Here is a 6,232-nt window from a genome sequence, read left to right as displayed (position 1 = left end):
CTACAAGAGCAAGCCAGAGGCTGGGAATTCTGCGGCGAGTGTCTCACCTCCTGACTCCACAAAGCCTTTCCACCATCTACAAGGCACAAGTCAGGAGTGTGATGGAATACCCTCCACTTGCCTGGATGAGTGCAGCTCCAACAACACTCAAGAAGCTCGACACCATTCAGGATAAAGCAGCCCGCTTGATTGGCATTCCATCCACCACCTTCAACATTCACTCCCTCCACAACCGGGGCACTGTGGCTGCAGTGTGTACCATCTACAAGATGCACTGCAGCAACTCGCCAAATCTCCTTCAACAGCACCTTCCAAACCCGCGACCTCTAGCACTTAGAAGGACAAGGGCAGCAGACGCATGGGAACATCGCCACCTACAATTCCCCTCAAAGCCACACACCATCCTGACTTGGACCTGTATCGCCGTTCCTTCACTGTCGCTGGGCCAAATTCCTGGAACTCCCTTCCTAACAGCATTGTGGGTGTACCTACACCATATGGACTGCAGCAGTTCAAGAAGGCGGCACACCACCATCTTCTCAAGGGCAATTAGGGATGGGCACTAAATTGAGGCCTAGCCAGCCAGCGACGCCCACATCCCATCAATGAATACAACATTTTTTTTTTTTAAACGCGCCTTGTTTCAATATCTGTGTTAGAAGATGCTGGTAAATCTGTTGAGTTTGTGGTGAACACCAAGCAGGCAGGGTGGTGTTGGCCAAGTTCAGCCCCACTGACACTAATTCATGATGCATGTTATCATTAAATATATCCCCAGTACGGGTGAACATTAGCCCACTAGCAGGTCCCTCCATTATGAGGGGAGTGCAGGTCACTGGGGAGGATGGTGTCACAGAAAACACTGGGGCAGGGGTGTGGGTGGGGCACCCCAGTAGCAGTCAATCACAGGTGGTAGCCCGGGCTCCTCGTATTGTTCTGTAATTCCGAAAGTTTGACATCTCTCTATGGTGGGGTGCCAGCGCCTGGCATTATTCTGGCAGCATATCCTGTCCTTCCTTCGCTTTTACCGATACATACCCACTTGTCTGTTTTGTGTGCACCAGTGGTCATCTCACAGAAAAAGGGGGCTCCCGGCCGGTCGATGCAGAACCTCAGCGCCATGGTAGGTGTTTGTTCACCGAACAGTAACCCTATCATTCCCAAGATAAGCCAGCCCATCGTTATCCTTTACCAGCACTAGGCATAAAGTGTCCAGTACCTTTACCCGTCTTGGCACTAGCTTGTGGTAACTAGCAGACTCTCTCTCTCTCCCTCTGACCCTCTGTCTCCGGCCCCCTTTCAGTCTGTCCTGCTATTAGCCATGAGCACAAGGCTGGAGCAGGATTAAGGCTACGCATATATGGCATTGAGGTGGAGGTGGTGGCCTTGTGACATTGGTTCAATGTAAGTTACCTTACTTAACGTAATTTGGTGATGGTTAGCAGCCGTCGGACGGGAATGTGTGAAGACCGTTTGCACTGTCCCCCTTCGGAGGTAGGAGAGCCTATAAAAGGGGATGGATATCCCCTCGGGAAGGTCCTCCAGTCCCGACACCAGCTGTTCCCAAAGAGCAGCTGTGTCTCGGAACCGATCTATCTCCTCTGTGCGGGGAAGGGTAAATAAAAGATTCTGAGTTCTGTTGGGATGTAGAAAGAGGGATCCGGTAGTCCTACCACAAAAGGGAGATAATCGGAACACAAGAGTCAAGGAATGAGTTCCGAGGAAGGTTAGTGTAATATAGTAGGGAGAGTTCGCAGGATCTCTGGTTAAGTCGAAAAACTGGACCGTTGAAAGGTCGACATCCCCGGAAGTGGTGGCACGAATGAGGTCGGGCCTGCACATCTGTAAGAAAGACACAAGTAAAATAGCGTCCCGAAGAATCGACTTAGTCCTTCGAAATCCGGTCCTGATCAAATATAGGGAGAAAAGACACGTTATTATTTCCTTTTAACCATAGGGTCCCCAAGAGATGTGGAAATATCTTCCCCGGGCTCCATCACCGGCTTGTTCTGGCTCCAGTGTCTCTAACTTACATCCAATTTTTCCTGTAGGCAAACGGAGGTTCCTGTACTTAGGAGGATCTGGACGGGCCCATCCAACCGTGGCTCAAAGGTACCTCGAACCCAAGGCGGAGCTTCTCAATTCCCCTTTGTCTTTTGGCATCATGTGCCTCCTGCAAGTGTTGAACCCGAAAGTGGTTGGCCTGATTGGCCACACGGATCAGGTATTGATATGTCAGGAGAGTTGTCTGTAATTGGGAAGAGTCCCCAGTACCCTGAGAGGGTGCATCTTGGGGTAACACCATAGTTCGTTCAGTCATTAGTTGGAAAAGGGTTAAGCCAGGGCGTTTGGCTGGTGGGGCTCGTATGCCCCAAAGAATGGTGGGGAGAACAGCGTGCCACCCCTTTCCGGTCTGTATAATGGCCTTAGTCACAGACTGTTTTATAGTACGGCTCATCCGTTCCACCATTCCTGAGGATTGCAGATGGTAAGGGTGTGGAACCGTTGTCGAACCCCCAGGAGGGCTAAAGCCTTTTTCATGGCCTTGCCGGTGAAGTGTGTTCCCTGGTTGGAATCTATCTGGTAAGGCACCCCCCATCGGGGAATGACTTCCATCGCTAGGATTTTCGTAGCTGCTACGGCTGTATTCCTCCTAGAGGGGAACGCCTCGAGCCAACGGGTAAGAATGTCGATGCCGCTGTGGGGTAAGGGGCACGCCCGGTGGTCCAGTGTCCCCTGGGCCGCCAGGCATGCCCCATACATACACACATGTGACAACCGAATCCCGTTTGGAGGCAAGGTAGATATAGGCGCCCATACGCGTGGATCTCTCTGGCCATGCTGGGCCACCTCCAGGTGTCAGCGAAAATGAAATATAACTTATGCCCTCCCAAATGCGCAGGCTCGTGATAAGATTGTATCAGGGCACGTGAAAGTGACGTAGGAAACATGTACTTTGTCTCGTGATGCCAAAACCCACTTGGGTCTTTGTACGCTCCATCATGAAAGCAAAAATGTATATTCTCTGGGGACTCGGAAAGGTACGCGGTGAGGAGCGGATCGTTCGGTAAATCGTCAGCCAGGGAAGCCTCTTCATTTTGTACTGCTTCCTTAGGACTAACGGCCATCACAGGGAGAGCCAACGCGGCCCATCGGGTGGTGAAATTGGCGTGTCGGTTACCCTGGATTTCTGGGTTCTACCCTGCCTGGTGGGCGCGAATCTTGACGACCACCCCCAGCGTGGGGCCATCCGTTGCCCGAAGGAATTCGGCGATCGCGGAAGTGTGTTTAATAGTGTTGCCTAAAGTAGTCAAATATCCCCGCCGCTGCCACAGGAGGGAGTAGTTGTGGACGATGGAGTAGGCATACTGGCTCTCTGTATAGATATTGGCGGTTGTTCATTCAGCCAATTGAAGGGCTCTAGTGAGGGCAGTGATTTCCGCCAACTGGGCTCCTCCCATGCCCAGTGCCCCTTGGGTGAGGGTCTGTCCTGACGGATCTCCTACTGCTCATCCAGTGACCCGTCGGCCCTCGTGTTAATAACTAGACCCAGCCACGTACATCTCTAGCCAGGCCTCAGCTATGGGTTCGGTTAGGACGGGTCCCTGACTGTCGCGATGTAAGATAGTGGTGCAGTCATGGGGTGTCCCTTCCTCGAATAGGAAGGATGCTGGATTCACTCCAGGGTCGGTTACCACCTCGACCCACAAACCCCCTACCCAATAAATAAGCCTCCCATCTCGCACACCTCTGGTTGGAAATAGTTTTCAGGCTAGGTGCAAGAGGTTTCACGAGGCTGTGGCGGGTATGAAGGATTACCTGCCTGGGACCGACCATGGACTCTATTGCTTCTACCGCCCAGGCTGCACAATCAGTGGCCGCCAGGCACGGGGCCTGTCCTGTCATGGAGGATGGTACTGGGCACGAGTAATATCCTACCGGTCGCATTCGATCATTCCGGGATTGTCCCACTACCGCTCTATACGCCCAATTCCCCAACCAATTCCACAGGTGGAATGGTTTCACTGTGTCTGGGAGACCCAGGGCAGGTGCGTTGGCGAAAGTGATTTGGACCATCTCAAAGGTTTCAACTGCCTCTGATGTCCAATTCAGCCTTGCCTCTCCCGGGGGCCCTCCCTTTAGGAGATCGTTTAGAGGGCTTGCCAATTTGGTGAAGTCAGATACATAGGTACGGCAAAAGTTAAACAATCCCATCACACTTCGCAGGCCAGAGGCAGTGATGGGTCGATGCATCTGCAAGAGCGCTTGTACACTTTCGGGGGTCAGGGTCCTCCCCTCTGGGGAGTTGATCTGACCAAGGTAGGTAACCCGAGCAAGCCCAATTTGAGCTTTGATCGGATTTAGTTTGAAAACCCCTAGAACTAAAGTCTCCAGGACACACGTCAGGGCGTCCAGATGAGCTGAGGGAGAGGGACTACCAATGAGAATGTCACCAACAGCTTGAAGACAGACAGAATCTTGCATTCGGGTAACTGCCAAAGCTGATTGGAGAACCTTCTCCAGGCTCTCGTGAAAAATAATATGGGCATTGTGGAATCACTGAGGCAACCGGGTCCAAGTATATTGGGTGGATCGGACAGTGTAAGCGAAGGGCTCTTGGGAACCGGGATCCAAAGGACATGCCTAAATCCATTTTGGATGTCCAGTGCCGTGAATATGGATAGGGCTGGGTGGAGGCCGTTTAAAATAGTGGCGGAATTCGCCACTAAGGCATGGAGCATGGCAGTGACCCGATTCAGAGCCGTATAATTAATGGTCATTCTCCAGGATTCATCTGGTTTCTGCACTGGGCACACCAGAGAGTTGGTATGGGAGTGGGTCTTTGTTACTATACCGGTTGGTAATAAGTCTACGACTATAGACTCAACGGCTCATTCGGCTTCTGATCAGAGCGGGTGTTGTTGGTGGGCTTCGTGGTAGGGACCGTGGACTCTAACTGGGTCCATCTCCGCTCTACCACAGTCTAATTTGTGACTGGCCCATGTGAGAGAGTAAGTCTCACAAACTCACCCCCATGGTCCTTCCTCCGTCCATGTGAGAGGGTAAGTCTCATAAAATCTCCCCCATGTGAGAGGGACAGTCTCACAAACTCTCCTCCATGGTCATTCCTCCGCCCATGTGATAGGGTAAGTCTCACAAACTCTCCTCCATGGTCCTTCCTCCGCCCATGTGAGAGGGTAAGGCTCACAAACTCTCCTCCATGGTCCTTCCTCCGCCCATGAGAGAGGGTAAGGCTCACAAACTCTCACACATTGTCCTTCCTCCACCCATGTGAGAGGGTAAGTCTCACAAACTCTGCCGCATGGACCTTCTTCCGCCGATGTGAGAGGCTAAGCCTCACAAACTCTCCCCATGGTCCAGCCTCCGCCCATGAGAGAGGGTATGTCTCACAAACACACCCATGGTCCTTCCTCCGCCCATGTGTGAGGGTAAGCCTCACAAACTCTCCCCATGGTCCTTCCTCCGCCCATGTGAGAGGCTAAGCCTCACAAACGCTCCCCCATGGTCGTCCCCCGACCATGTGAGAGGGTAAATCTCGCAAACTCTACCCCATGATCCTTCCTCCGCCCAAGTGAGAGGACAAGTCTCACAATCTCTCATCCTTGGTCCTTCCTCCGCCCATTTGAGAGGGTAATCTCACAAACACTCCCCATGGTCCTATCTCGGCCCATGTGAGAGGGTAAGCATCACCATCTCTCCCCCATGGTCCTTCCTCCGCCAATGTGAGAGGGTATGTCGCACAAATTCTCATCCATGGTCCTTCCTCCACCCATGTGAGAGGTTAGGCCTCACAAACTCTCCCCCATGGTCCTTCCACCGCCCGTGAGAGAGGGTAAGTCTCACAATTTCTCTCCATGGTCCTGCCTCCGCCCATGAGAGATGGCATGTCTCAAAAACACACCCATGGTCCTTCCTCTGCCAAGGTGAGAGGGTAAGCCTCACAAACTCTCCGCATGTTCCTTCCTCCCCCCTTGTGAGGGTAAGTCTCACAATCTCTCCCCCATGGTCATCCTCTGCCCATGTGAGAGGGTAAGTCTCACAAACTCTCCCCCATGGTCTTCCTCTGCCCATGTGAGAGGGTAAGTCTCACAATCTATCCCCCATGGTCTTCCTCTGCCCATGTGAGAGGGTAAGCATCACCATCTCTCCCCCATGGTCCTTCCTCCGCAAAGTGAGAGTGTATGTCGCACAAAATCTCATCCATGGTCAT

Source organism: Somniosus microcephalus, unplaced genomic scaffold, assembly GCF_052327205.1.
Source record: "Somniosus microcephalus isolate GS21.2 unplaced genomic scaffold, FLI_Smic_1.0 unresolved_chr6, whole genome shotgun sequence".
In the NCBI taxonomy this organism is placed as follows: domain Eukaryota; kingdom Metazoa; phylum Chordata; class Chondrichthyes; order Squaliformes; family Somniosidae; genus Somniosus; species Somniosus microcephalus.
This window is presented reverse-complemented; position numbering follows the sequence as displayed.